We start from the raw sequence: 13,552 nt of genomic DNA on the forward strand, positions 1-13,552 counted from the left end.
AGACAAATGTATAATACAAATATGGGACTTATAATTTTTTTATTGGTTTGTTCTTGGGACACACCTGGCAGTTGCACTATCATTACCACCCCCAAATATGGGGATTCAAAACTAAAGTTGACTGATTTAGTAGTAATAAATATTTAAAAACACAAAATAATGGAAACAGGCTACATAGAGAAAACCTATAGATTTGACTGCGTAGAAATAATTTTTAAGTGAAACTCCAGGCCCCAAATCCTGAAAAACTTTGTTTATAATGTAACCAACACCAAACCATTCATCAATTTGAGTTTTTGGTTGTTTATGTTTGATTCTTAGGTCAAGCCCAGCAGTACTCAAGGTTTAGTCCTGATTCTGTGCTCAGGGAACACTCTTGGAGGGCTCAGTACACCAATATGGGTTCTGGGGATCAAATCTGTGTCGTCTGCTGCAAGGCAAATGCCTTACCTGCTGTATAACTCCAGCCCCTCTCAATGATATTTTAAGATTTTTATTTTTATGTCAACTAACTACATAAGTTAATACACGAAAGTGAAAAATTCTGATTTAAAAGTAGAATAGTTAACATTTTATATGAATTACAAAGGGATAATTTCTAACACTGCATTTTTTTCAGCTGCACTGGAAATCAAAGATATATATATATATATATTACTTATATTTAACCAAATAAATAGTATATCTATTGATCGATCTATTATTTTATTCATTTATACACCTATGTTTGTATCAGATGCTCTATTCAGTGAGTCATTTGTCTATTCACACACTTAACATGCTTATAGAGATTTTATTAAAGGATTATAATACAAGAGAGCAGCTTCAAAGAGAGGAAGAAGGGGGTTAGCTTTTGTTTTGTTTTTGTGGGGATCTGATTTTATGTTTAGCAGAGATAGAGTGACATCATAGCTTATACATTTTAATTTTTAAAGCTTGTTTCTTGATATTAAATTTCTTTATTTTTTTAAAAAATTGTTTATTTCCATTTGAATCACCATGAGATACACAGTTACAAAGCTATTCATGACTGGGTTTGAGTCGTGCAACATTCCAAGGACTATCCCTATACCAGTGTACATTTCCCACCACCAATAGTCCACCCTCCAGCCTGCCTCTATGTTAGACATTTCTCTCTCTCTCTCTCTCTCTCTCTCTCTCTCTCTCTCTCTCTCTCTCTCTCTCCACTCTCAATCTCTATCTATCTATCTATCTATCTATCTATCTATCTATCTATCTTCCCACACCCCATTTGGACATTATGGTTTGCTATACAGTACTGAGAAGTTTAGCTTATACTGTAAAAAACTATGCATGCTGAAGGTTGTGTGTTCACGGGCTCTCTGGATGGCTCTGTCTCACCACCCACATTCGGTGCTTTTGAGCCGCTGTGTGTGGCCTGGATCGGGAAGGCTGTTGGCTGAGGGCAGAAGAAGGAAGAAGCAAGAGCCAGGCTGGTTGGCCTTAGTTGCAGTTTATTCCAATCCTCTCTTCATTCACTCTCCCAGGCCTCTCTCTCCCAATCCCTCATCTCTCCAGGCTGACACTGCCCCCTTCAGGTAGCCAAATCAACATAAGAAAGCCCTTCCTGAGGGCCCACCAAGTTCAAAGGGACCACCTAAAAGGCATTCCAAAGCCCTTCCTGACTCCCAAGGGCAAAATACCTCCTAAGGTGTTTTTCTCTTTTCCTCAGTCCAATAACTATCAACGTATCAATACTAGCTATTTTTTATGGACACAGTAAGAGATAACATTGAGACTTGTAGGACAGGTCACCTGGGGACATCTTGCCACAGACTCAGACTACAGTTCTCAGGCCAGATTAATCATCCCTAACCCTAACAGTGTCCAAATTTAGTTATTACGTTTGGATCATGACAACATTTGTCTATGACCAAGCTCTTAACTTATAGTTAAGCATTATGGCACTTTGGCCGGGCCCATCTCAATGCCAGGGTAGCACATAACTTACTGCTTACCCTGGTTCCATCCAGTCCCTCATCCAGACCCTGCTTTTGGGGGCGCTAGGAAGGAAAGGCAGCTGAGGCTTAGGTGAGAGGACAGATGCCCAGGAAGGAAATATCACTGAGAGTCACATTACAAAAGCATGTCTTCTTATGCCCATGTAGAAAAGACATTATTCTGAATAAACTATGCAAAGGATTTAGGGAGAAGAGAAAAACAATATTTACAAGTTAACAGAGCACAAAGAAAGAAGTTACAAATAAACACAGAGGAATGGAAACAATGTGATGGGAGCAACCCAATAAACCTAAACTACCTGAGGCTAAGCAGGAAGGACAAAATAGTGTTATCCTACATTATACCTTTTCTACTAGCTCAGGAAACTCGTATTGAAGAATAGAATCATAATGAATGGGATACAAGGCCAATCTTAACACCTGAACTAAATCTCCAGTCCCAGGCCAGTCAGTTTCAAACGTTTTCTTTTGTTTTTTCTTTCTTTTTCTTTTATTATTTAACTGTTGTAATTACTGATTGTCTATCTTCACTCTCATTCCTTCCCATTCCAGTCATCGCATGATGTTCTCTAGTGTGGCACTGAAGAGTTTCGGTGAAATGGTATCACCCTACTGAACCCCTCTCTTGACATGGATGATCATTTCCTTGTAGAATGGTGAGATTCTGGTGGCGAATCAATAATATAGCTCATGGAGGATTCTGATGTACTGAGTTTGAATGCCCTGTTAGACGGGCTTCGATGACTGCTTTAGTCTTAACGGAATCAAAGGCCTTCTTTAAATCAATGAACATTAGACAGAGTGGCATCTTGAACTCCTGAGAAACCTCAATGAGCTTGGTTATCGTGTGGATATGGTCTCTTGTGCTGAATTCTTTTCGGAACCTGGCTTGCTTGCATGGTTGACTTTCATCTAGTGTTCCGCCAATCCTATTCAGGATGACTCAAGTGAACAGCTCATAGACGACGGACAACAGGCAGATAGGGCAATAGTTGCCAATGTTGTGGATGTCTCCCTTCTTGTACAGTAAAACGGTCCTGCTGGTTTTTCATTGGTACAGAACCTTGCATTCAGACAGGTAGCATGTGAAGAGCCGAGCCAGTGTATTGATGAGCGCTGACGGCAGATTCTTCAGGTGTTCGGGTCTGACCTTGTCTGGGCTGGGTGCTGTACAAAATGGCATGTTGGGTTTTACACCACCTCCACTTTGCTGATGACATCATTCTAATAACACCAGACATTAGCTAATCGGCATAAATGCTGACCAATTTCGACTGTTAGTGGGGAAAGATTGGATTGCAGTTGAATCTCACTAAGACAATGTTTATGAAAAACGGACTAGTTCCTGACATTCCATTTGCTCTCAATGGAATGAACATCTCCAAATGCAGCAGTTATATGTACGTAGGTGGAGAACTCAACATGACAAACGACCTGGCACCTGAGCTGCAATGAGGAAGAGAGCGGCGTGGACCACCATCAAGAGTGTCAAAGAAATAGCTAATAGTGAAGAACCTCTGGCTCTGGGCACATCCCTTCGCCTTCACTGTTCTCCCTGCACTAACATATGCCTCAGAGACCTGGACCCTACGAAAATAGGATGAGAATGCTATTCAGGTCTCCCAAAGAGGAATTGAAAGAGCTATGCTTGGAGTATCACACTTCACTCAAGTGAGAGAAGGAATCCGGAGTTCCGATCTCCATCTATGATTGAGAATCAGGAATGCTGTCTCATTTGCCAAGGCGACGAAAATCAATGGGCTGAACATGTAATTCCATTTGGAGACGACTGCTGGACTAGAGCCTTTACCACCTGGATTCCCCGGGATGTCAAAAGATCTCGTGGCCGCTGAATTTACAAGATGGTCAGACTTCTTTGTCAAGACCCTGAACAAACGGTTTGAGGCTCTTTGTGTTCCTGGAGGAAGCAGATGTTTTTGGGTTACACTAGCATATGACAGGAATGAATGGAGACATTACTGGCACCCACTCGAGCAAATCAATGAGTAATGGGATATAGCACAGCGGTAGGGCGTTTGCCTTGCATGCAGCCAGCCCGGCCGAGCCAGGTTCGATTCCTCTGCCCTCTTGGAGAGCCCGACAAACTACCAAGAGTATCTCTCCCCCACAGCAGAGCCTGGCAAACTACCCGTGACGTATTCAATATGCCAAACACAGTAACAACAAGTCTCAAAAAAAAATGGAGACATTACTGGGCCCGCTCGAACAAATCGATGAACAACGGGAGGACAGTTCAGTTCAGTTCATTGTTATTATTATTATTATTAGTAGTAGTAGTAGTAGTAGTAGTAGTATTAAGGGCAGGTTTGGGCCACACCCAGTGATGTTCAGGAGTTATTCCTCACTGCATTCTGGAATCACTCCTGGAGGTGTTGTGGGGGACTATATGGAATGTCGGGGTTCCAACCCTGGTCAGTTGTATGCAAGGCAAATGTACTAATCCATTTGTACTATCCCCCAGGCACCTGTTTGAACTTTTCTTAATCTCAGAGAGTCCTAAAATTTTGGAGTTCAAACAGAACGGGTTAATTTGCAAAAATCTTTGACTAACAATACCATATGCGGTTTTATGTATAAAGTGACAGTGTGTAAATATACTGTGCTTTACTTAACTAAGCCTTGTTGGATGTGCATTTAAGGTTTTAAATGGTGATATACTGGAGGTCATTACACAGATAAGATTATTTTCTAAGATTAATTTTATTTTATTTTTTTATTTTCTAAGATTAATTTTAGAGAGGTTGTTTTTAGCATTATTTCAGTCTTGTTACAAGTTACCAAATTGTTCTACAAAATATTTTAAGCTTTTTACCTGTTTTGGAGTAATTATTTCTCAAATTATTGCATACACTGGTTAAGGCACTAATATTCAAGTTTAAAAGATTGGTGACATTTATAATTTATTTACTTTGAAATTTTTGACGAATAAAGTGGTGAACATTTTTTCTGTGGTCTTGTATTTTCCTTTTGTAAAATGTACATACATGCTTTCTTCTGTCTTCAGTTTTGTTTTTTTTTTAGAAGTTTTGTTTGTATTTATGCTATGTCTTTCTTTGACTTAGTTATGTAGAAAATTTTACTCTAAAAAGTTTTGAAAATTTTAATTAGCTTAGGTCTATCCATTTTCCTCTATAAAGGTTCCTATTTCCAGTGTAATGATTATGTATCCCTACTGGATAGCATGATCATATTAACTAATATGAGAGAATATTTTGATTCATTATTCCCTTTTCCTCCAGGTTTATAGTTGAATATTTCATAATGGAAAGCATGATCAATGGAATTTTTTAGTGGAGTGCCTTGAAGGAAAAGTCAGGACCACATGATTTTTAATTAAAATGAATTTTGTGAAAGGATTATATTGTGAATATGATTTCCTGGTGACTTCTTTTTAGTAATAAAAATGGGATTCGTAGGAAATATTGAACTACATTAAGATTTTATGGAAGTTAGATATAATTTCAATGTTAATGTTTTTATATAGTGTGTGAATTATTCTGTATTTGAATAACTAATAATATATCTCAGCAAGTTACCTGAAAGTTTGTTTTGTGAGAAAATTTTGTATCTGAACCTTTAAACTTAGAAGGTCAAACTAATGTAGATATATCATAGATGTATATCTTTATTGATATTCTAAGAAAATATTTAAGTAGCTAAAGAAAAATGTGAGATTTATGCAAAAATGTAAAGGTAAAGGTAAAGGCCCTCCCGTTGATCGTCGATTTGCTCGAGCGGGCCCAGTAACGTCTCCATTGGAGACTTTGTTGTTACTGTGTCTGGCATATCGAACACTCTCGGTAGCTTGCCGGGCTCTCCGAGAGGGGCGGAGGAATCGAACTCGGGTCGGCCATGTTGGCCGCTTGTAAGGCGATCGCCCTACCCGCTGTGCATTAAATAATTTATTAAATAAGTAAATTGAGAGCATATGATAACTGCTGTGGATTGAAAGTCTTATAATGATTGGGGGGTCTTATAATGAAAGCAGAGTAATCAATGGACACGTGAGGAAAAGTATCAAAATGCTTGAAATGGCTTTTACTTTTTTTTACCTTTAGAACAGGCTTTTTCAATTCATTCTTTGTTTACATAATAGAAATTTTCAGTAGCATAGCTTCATATACCTATAGGTATGTTAAAGTTCAACAGATCCCACCAAAGTTTTAGTTCTATCACTATCAAGTGACCCCTTGTACTATTCCGCACATCATTCTTCCTTCTCTCTGGTAACTACGATGTTTTTCTGGGTCTAAGAGTTCCTTTTGTAATGTTTTTTCTAATTCGTTTTTTGCGTATTTATATTCAAGATATAAATAAAACTTGTCAGATATATGATTTGAAAGTATATTCTCATGGTATATGGGAGCAACTCCCAACTCTCTGCTAGAGGATCAATCTTAGTGTTGCTCTGGACCTAGCAATGCCTGGGATGGAACCAGAGATAGACATGTTTTTTGGTTGTTGTTTTTCAATTTTATGATGGTTTTCTTCACTGAATAAAAGCTTTCATTTTCCTTCTGTTTATTTTTACTTTTGTTTCCATTGCGATTAAAGTTAAGTCTCCAAGGGAGTGTCTTCATAAGTCCTATTCTTAGTAATCTAATTCCTTCCTTCCTTCCTTCCTTCCTTCCTTCCTTCCTATCTTCCTACCTTCCTTCACTCTGCATGTGACTGTTGTTTTTGCATCTTCATTTGTTGAATAGGCTTTCTTTATTCCATTATTTGATCTTTATCATTAATTAAATATGACTCCTTTATCATGAATTAAATCACTGTATATATTTAGGTTTATTTTGTGCCTCTGTATTTTATTTTGTCAGTTTGTGTATGAGTTTGTTCCTATACCATACTCTTTATTTTTTAATTTTTATTAATTTTTAAATTTTTATTTATTTAATTTTTATGTTTATACAAAAATTATATAAATATGTAATTTATATAATGTTATATGAATATTATATTAGCTAGACAGTTACGCCTTCCAACTGCCGTGTAACCCCAACAACGGCCAGGATCCAGAGATTATCACAACAAGCTCCCGGGAGCACGCGGCCGCATTTGCGGCCGTGCGACTATTTATTTACTTTTCTCTAAGTTTTCAGGGTACCTTAAATATCCCACCCGCACAGCAGAGCCTGGCAAGCTATCTGTGGTCTATGCCAAATAGACCAAATTGATATGCCAAATCCAGTAATAAATGGATCTCATTCCCCTAACACTGAATACGCAGAGTCGAGAAGGATATGGAAGGAGAGGCTGATAAAATACCAAGGCAGAAATAGGCTGCCAAAATGCAGAAAAACAAAAATGATTGTCTGTACTTTTAATGCTCGTACGCTGGCATCTACTGAATCCATTGAAGACCTTATGGTACAAGCGCGAAGGATCAAGTACGAAATCATTGGTCTGACCAAAATGAGAAGACATCAATCACATCATGCCGTTTTCGACACTGGAGAAGAACTGTTCCTTGGAACATGTGATAAAAGAGGCGTCGATGGTGTCGGTATCCTTGTCAATACAAACTTAGCCAGGAGCATTGATTCATTCGAATGCCTAACAACCCGAATCGGACGATTACACTTGAATAAATGTGGCTCACTACCGGCAGTTTCTATCTTTGTTGTCTATGCACCAACATCCAGTTATGGTGAAAGAGAAACTGAGAAGTTCTACATGGAGCTGAAGAAGTTCTATAAAGAAGATCACACCTTCTACAAGATCATTGTTGGTGATTTTAATGCCAAGATAGGACCAAGAAGATCAGTCGATGAACTCCACATCGGAACCCAGGGCCTGGAATGGAACGAACAGGGTGACAGACTGTCTGAGTTCATCATGTCAACCAAAACCTTCCATGGTAACTCACAGTTCCAAAAGGCTAAATCTAAACGTTGGACATGTTGGACATGGGAGTCTCCCGATGGACGGTTCCACAATGAAATAGACCACATCATATTCAATCGGCGGTTTTGCCTAACCGAAGTTGCTGTTGTCCCAAAATTCCAAACGGGATCAGACCACCGTCTTCTTCGTGCAAAATTCTACCTCACAGAACAAGGAGAAAAGAATGCAAGGTTTAAGAAGAGGACTCCCAGAACGACCACCAACTGGGAGCTCTTTGGCTCTGTTGCGGCAACATGGGAAGATACTGTCATTGACAACATTGATGAGGAATACGATCGAATGATTCAGCACCTCCATGATTGTGCGAGGAATGCCAAGAGAGAGATAACCACAAAAAACCGCCTTTCTACGAACAATCTTGAACTTATTCACCAACGTGGCTTGGCGCATGCCTCAGGCAACCACAAGCGAACATCCGAACTGGCAAAGCAGTGCAGAGAAGCCATCAAGGATGACCTCAAAAACAAGAGAGCAGCAGTACTGGTAGATGCGACAGAAGCTGGGAAAAGCATTCGTAATGCCCGCCTGTCCTTCACCAACTACAAAACCAAGATGACTGCCCTCCGACATCATGATGGATCTATCACATCTTCCAGAAGGGCAATGGAGAAGATTATTCATGACTTCTACTCAGATCTCTTTAATAGCCACGTCCACTTGCCCACATACCACATACCACATGATGGATATGTCATTCCCAATGTTCTCCCTTCCGAAACCCAACATGCCATCTCGTTGGTAAAGAAACAAAGAGCACCTGGCCCAGACAAGATCAGACCTGAACACCTGAAGAACTTACCATCAGTACTCATCAATACATTGGCTCAGCTCTTCACTCGCTACCTGTCTGAATGCAAGGTTCCATCCCAATGGAAAACCAGCAGGACTGTACTACTATACAAGAAGGGAGACATCCACGACATTGGCAACTATCGCCCAATCTGCCTATTGTCTGTCATCTACAAACTATTCACTCGAGTCATCCTGAATAGGATTAGAAGAACACTAGATGAAGGACAACCATGTGAACAAGCCGGATTCCGAAAAGGATTCAGTACCATCGACCATATCCACACGATTATTAAGCTCATTGAGGTTTCTCGGGAGTTCAAGATGCCGCTCTGTCTAACGTTCATTGATTTAAAGAAGGCCTTTGATTCTGTTGAGACGGAAGCGGTCATGGAAGCCCTAGCCAATCAGGGCGTACAAACTCAATACATCAGGATCCTTCGTGAGCTCTATTGCGGATTCACTACCAAGATCTCACCATTCTACAAAGAAGTAATCATCCATATCAAGAGAGGGGTTCAGCAGGCTGATACCATTTCACCAAAACTCTTCAGTGCCACCCTCGAGAACATCATGCGATGACTGGAATGGGAAAGCATGGGAGTGAAGATAGATGGTCGGCAACTACACCACCTCCGCTTTGCTGATGACATCGTTCTAATAACACCAAACATCAACCAAGCGGCACAAATGCTGAACGACTTTGACCGTGAATGTGGAAAGGTTGGACTACAGCTGAATCTTACGAAGACAATGTTTATGAGAAACCACCTTGTTCCTGACGCTCCATTCGCTCTCAACGGAACCACCATCTCCGAATGCAACAGTTATATATACCTAGGTCGAGAAATCAACATGATGAATGACCTGGCACCTGAGTTGTGCAGGAGGAAGAGAGCGGCTTGGAATGCCTTCAAGAGCATTGAAGAAATAACTAAAAGGACAAAGAACCTCCAGCTACGAGCACATCTCTTTGATTCCACTATTCTTCCTGCATTAACATATGCCTCAGAGACCTGGACCCTACGAAAACAGGATGAGAACGCTATTCGGGTCTCTCAAAGAGGAAACGAAAGAGCTATGCTTAGAATATCACGATTCACTCAAATGAGGGATAGAATCCGGAGTTCTGATCTTCGTCAACGCCCAAGAATCAGGGATACTGTCTCATTTGCCAAGAGATCAAAAATCAGATGGGCTGGACATGTAATGAGGTTTACCAACAACTGCTGGACTAGAGTCATTACTGATTGGATTCCACGGGACATCAAAGAATCACATGGACGCCCACCTACAAGATGGTAAGACTTCTTCGTCAAGACCCTGAATGATCGGTTTGAGGCTCTGCATGTTCCTAGAACGAACAGATACCATTGGGCTACGCTAGCACGCAACCGGGATGAATGGAGACGTTACTGGCACCTGCTCGAGTAAATCGATGAATAACAGGGATTAAGTGATTAAGTGATTATATAAATATAATAATGTTATATTTATAAAAATCTTATTATATTTATATAAAATAAATAATAATATAATAATTTCACAATAATTTATTAAACTCAATATTTCAACACAAATGCCACCACTATTACAGCTTCTCACCACCATTATTTAGAATTTTCCCAAACACCATTCTAGCCTGTCCCAACAATAAGACATAAATAATTTATTTTGTATTGCTTGTTATGAATAATTTGCTAAAAATAATCAATAGCACAGCAGGTAGGGCGTTTGCCTTGCACGCAGCCAACATGGCCGACCCGAGTTCGATTCCTCTGCCCCTCTCGGAGAGCCCGGCAAGCTACCGAGAGTATTCGATATGCCAGACACAGTAACAACAAAGTCTCCAATGGAGACGTTACTGGGCCCGCTCGAGCAAATCGATGATCAACGGGAGGGCCTTATTTTTTTAATCAAGATTGGTCTCCTACTTTACATCCCATCCAATGTGATATGCTACTTCTGGTACAACAGTAGTGTAGAGTATGAGATGTTGCACTGACACAAAAGCAGCTGCTCACTTAAGAATTCTAAAATTTTAAATAGGGTGATACAATCATAGTTAAATTTTTAAGTGTATGGTGATTTGGGGGTCTGGAGGCATCTCTGCACCTAGTTGCTCGCTTCCAAGATTTATTTTTGAGTCTCCGAATCATGAACAGTTAATGAGCTTGTATGTTTGCAGAGGTGTTCATAGATGTGGCTGCCAGAATCCTGGAAGAACAGGGAGATAAGGGGAGGTCGCCCATTCCCTACTCCATGAGAGCTTGGAGTTTTTGGTCACAAAACCCATATACTTGAAATTTTCAACCGATTTATTCATGCCAAAGGCTTGTCCGAAGCCTGTGGAGATGGGCCTTGAGCATGATGGCAACTGGGTTCTGAAGGTTTTCAGCTGCCAAGGCTCTGTTGGACAAATGAGGTATGCCATATTCTTTAGAATTAGCATTATTTGTAGTATTACTTTAATAACTTTGTAGTATGACTTGAAATTAGTATAACTGTTTTACTTCCTTATTTCTCAGAACTACTTTGTCTATTTGTGGTTTTTTGGTCCATAAAATTTTAGAATTACTTGCTCCAGTTTCTTTAAAAGAGCCATTGGAATTTTGATAGGTGGTAATTAATCTAAAATTCCCTTAGGTAAAATAGACACTTTAACAATATTAATTTTTCCAGTTACATATATGTGTTGGGGCTGGAGCAATAGCACAGCGGGTAGGGGGTTTGCCTTGCACGTGGTTGATCCAGCCTACCCGAGTTCAATTCCTCCGCTCCTCTCTAAGAGCCCGGCAAACTACGGAGAGTATCTCACCCGCATAGCAAAGCCTGGCAACGTGAATTATTCGATATGCCAAACATAGTAACAATAAGTCTCACAATGTTACTGGGCCTGCTCAAGCAAATTGATGAACAATGGTAGGACAGTGACAGTGACATATATGTGTTATCTTTCCATTTCTTCGCATCTTATATTTCTTTTAAAAATGTAATAGTTTTCCATTTGTAGATCTTTCACCTTTTTTGTTAAGTATACTATCAGGTGTTTTATTCTTTTGATAAAATTGTAAATAGACTTATTTTATAAATGTTGCTTTCTTCTCATTTACTATTTTCTGTAGTATTGCAATAGATTGAGGGGCTCCCCATTGGTGTTTAGAATCTTGGTACTGGGGGACTCCAAGATCACTTCAGTGTTGTTCAGAGAAGGTAAATTTTCAAAGTGATGTTGAGCAATCTGTTTTCTGAAAAGAGCAAATGAGTTCAGAGAATTCTGATTTACTACTTAAATGTAGATTTGTCAAATGTCGGCTTATTATGTCAAGGTTCCTTCTATCAACTCACAGTTTATTGAGGATTTTTATCACAAATGAGTGCTGTGTATTGTTAAATACTTTTTTATTTTATTTAATTTATTTTTTAAATTTATTTATTTATTTATTTTTTTGCTTTTTGGGTCACACCCAGCATTGCACAGGGGTTACTCCTGGCTCTGCACTCAGGAGTCACTCCTGGAGGTGCTCAGGGGACCATATGGGATGCTGGGAATCAAGCCTGGGTCAGCTGTGTGCAAGGCAAATGCCCTACCCACTGTGCTATCACACCAGCCCCTAAATACCTTTTTAGCATCTTGAGAAAATTATCTAATTTTTATCTGTCCTTTTATGGATGTGGTTAATTACCTTAGTTGACTTGTGTATAATATTGAACCATCCTTGCATCCCTGTAATAAATCCCTATTGGTCATGGTATGATTCCTTTGAGGTATTGATCGCTTTTATTTACCAATATTGTACAGAAGTTGTTTGCATCTGAGTTCATTGGAGATATCAATCTTTATTTTTAGCCTATTCTTATATATGTTTTTTATTTAAAAAAATAAATTGAACGACAGAGACATACACAGTTAGAAAGTTGTTCATGACTGGGTTTCAGTCATATAATGTTGCAACACCTGTCCCTTCATCAGTGTACATATCTTACCACCAATGTCCCCAGTTTCTCTGCTCCTCCCTGCCTCTCTTGCCTTTATGAAGTCACTTTTCTCCTTTCTCTCCCTCTAGTTTCTATAGATGTGTGAAATTAGATTGTTTTTTTCAGCTTTCTCACTGATGTGGGCCTGTGAAATAATGAACTTTTCCCTTATACTGTTTCTGTTCTATCCCAAAGGATCTGATAGTTTGTTATTTCCTTCTCATTGTTCACCAAATAAGTTTTTACTTATTCTTTGAAGTCTTCATTTACTCATTAATTGTTTAAATTTAAACAGACTTTTTTTCACTTATCTTATTGAAATGTGTCTATTATTAGCTTTGAGTATGTTTATTGATATACTGTGACTATCTGTGCCTTAATACTGCAACAGTGCATTTTAATTATCTGTATCCCTTTGAAAACTGAAGATTTCAAATCAGTAGATCTTGACTGAAACCTGAGAATATATCGATCAAATTCCTCAGTGAAATTTCTGTGCTGCTTCAGTCTCCTTCCTAGGATCAAGGGTTGAGAAATATTATATTGATCTTTTAAAATATATATAAACTAATAAAATATAATTATATCATAATTATTGCATTAAAGTAGTGGTTCATATTTTTCTCTCTTCAAACTAGCAAATATTATGTGAGGTCTGGAAAAAATTTGCCAGTATATCTAAAAAAAAACCCTGAGATCCCTAAATGATAATTTCAGTTTTTATTCTCCTTGAATCTTAGTTTAAAAGTTATCATAATATCCAGAATTATTTTTGTTTTTGTTTATTTTGGGCTGGAGGTATCAGGTAATGCTTAGGGGCTTGGCACTTGGGAGATGTTCCCAGAAGTGGAAACCAGGTGGTACTGGGAATCAGT

Source organism: Sorex fumeus, unplaced genomic scaffold (assembly GCF_029834395.1).
Source record: "Sorex fumeus unplaced genomic scaffold, SorFum_2.1 ptg000006l, whole genome shotgun sequence".
NCBI classification, from domain to species: domain Eukaryota; kingdom Metazoa; phylum Chordata; class Mammalia; order Eulipotyphla; family Soricidae; genus Sorex; species Sorex fumeus.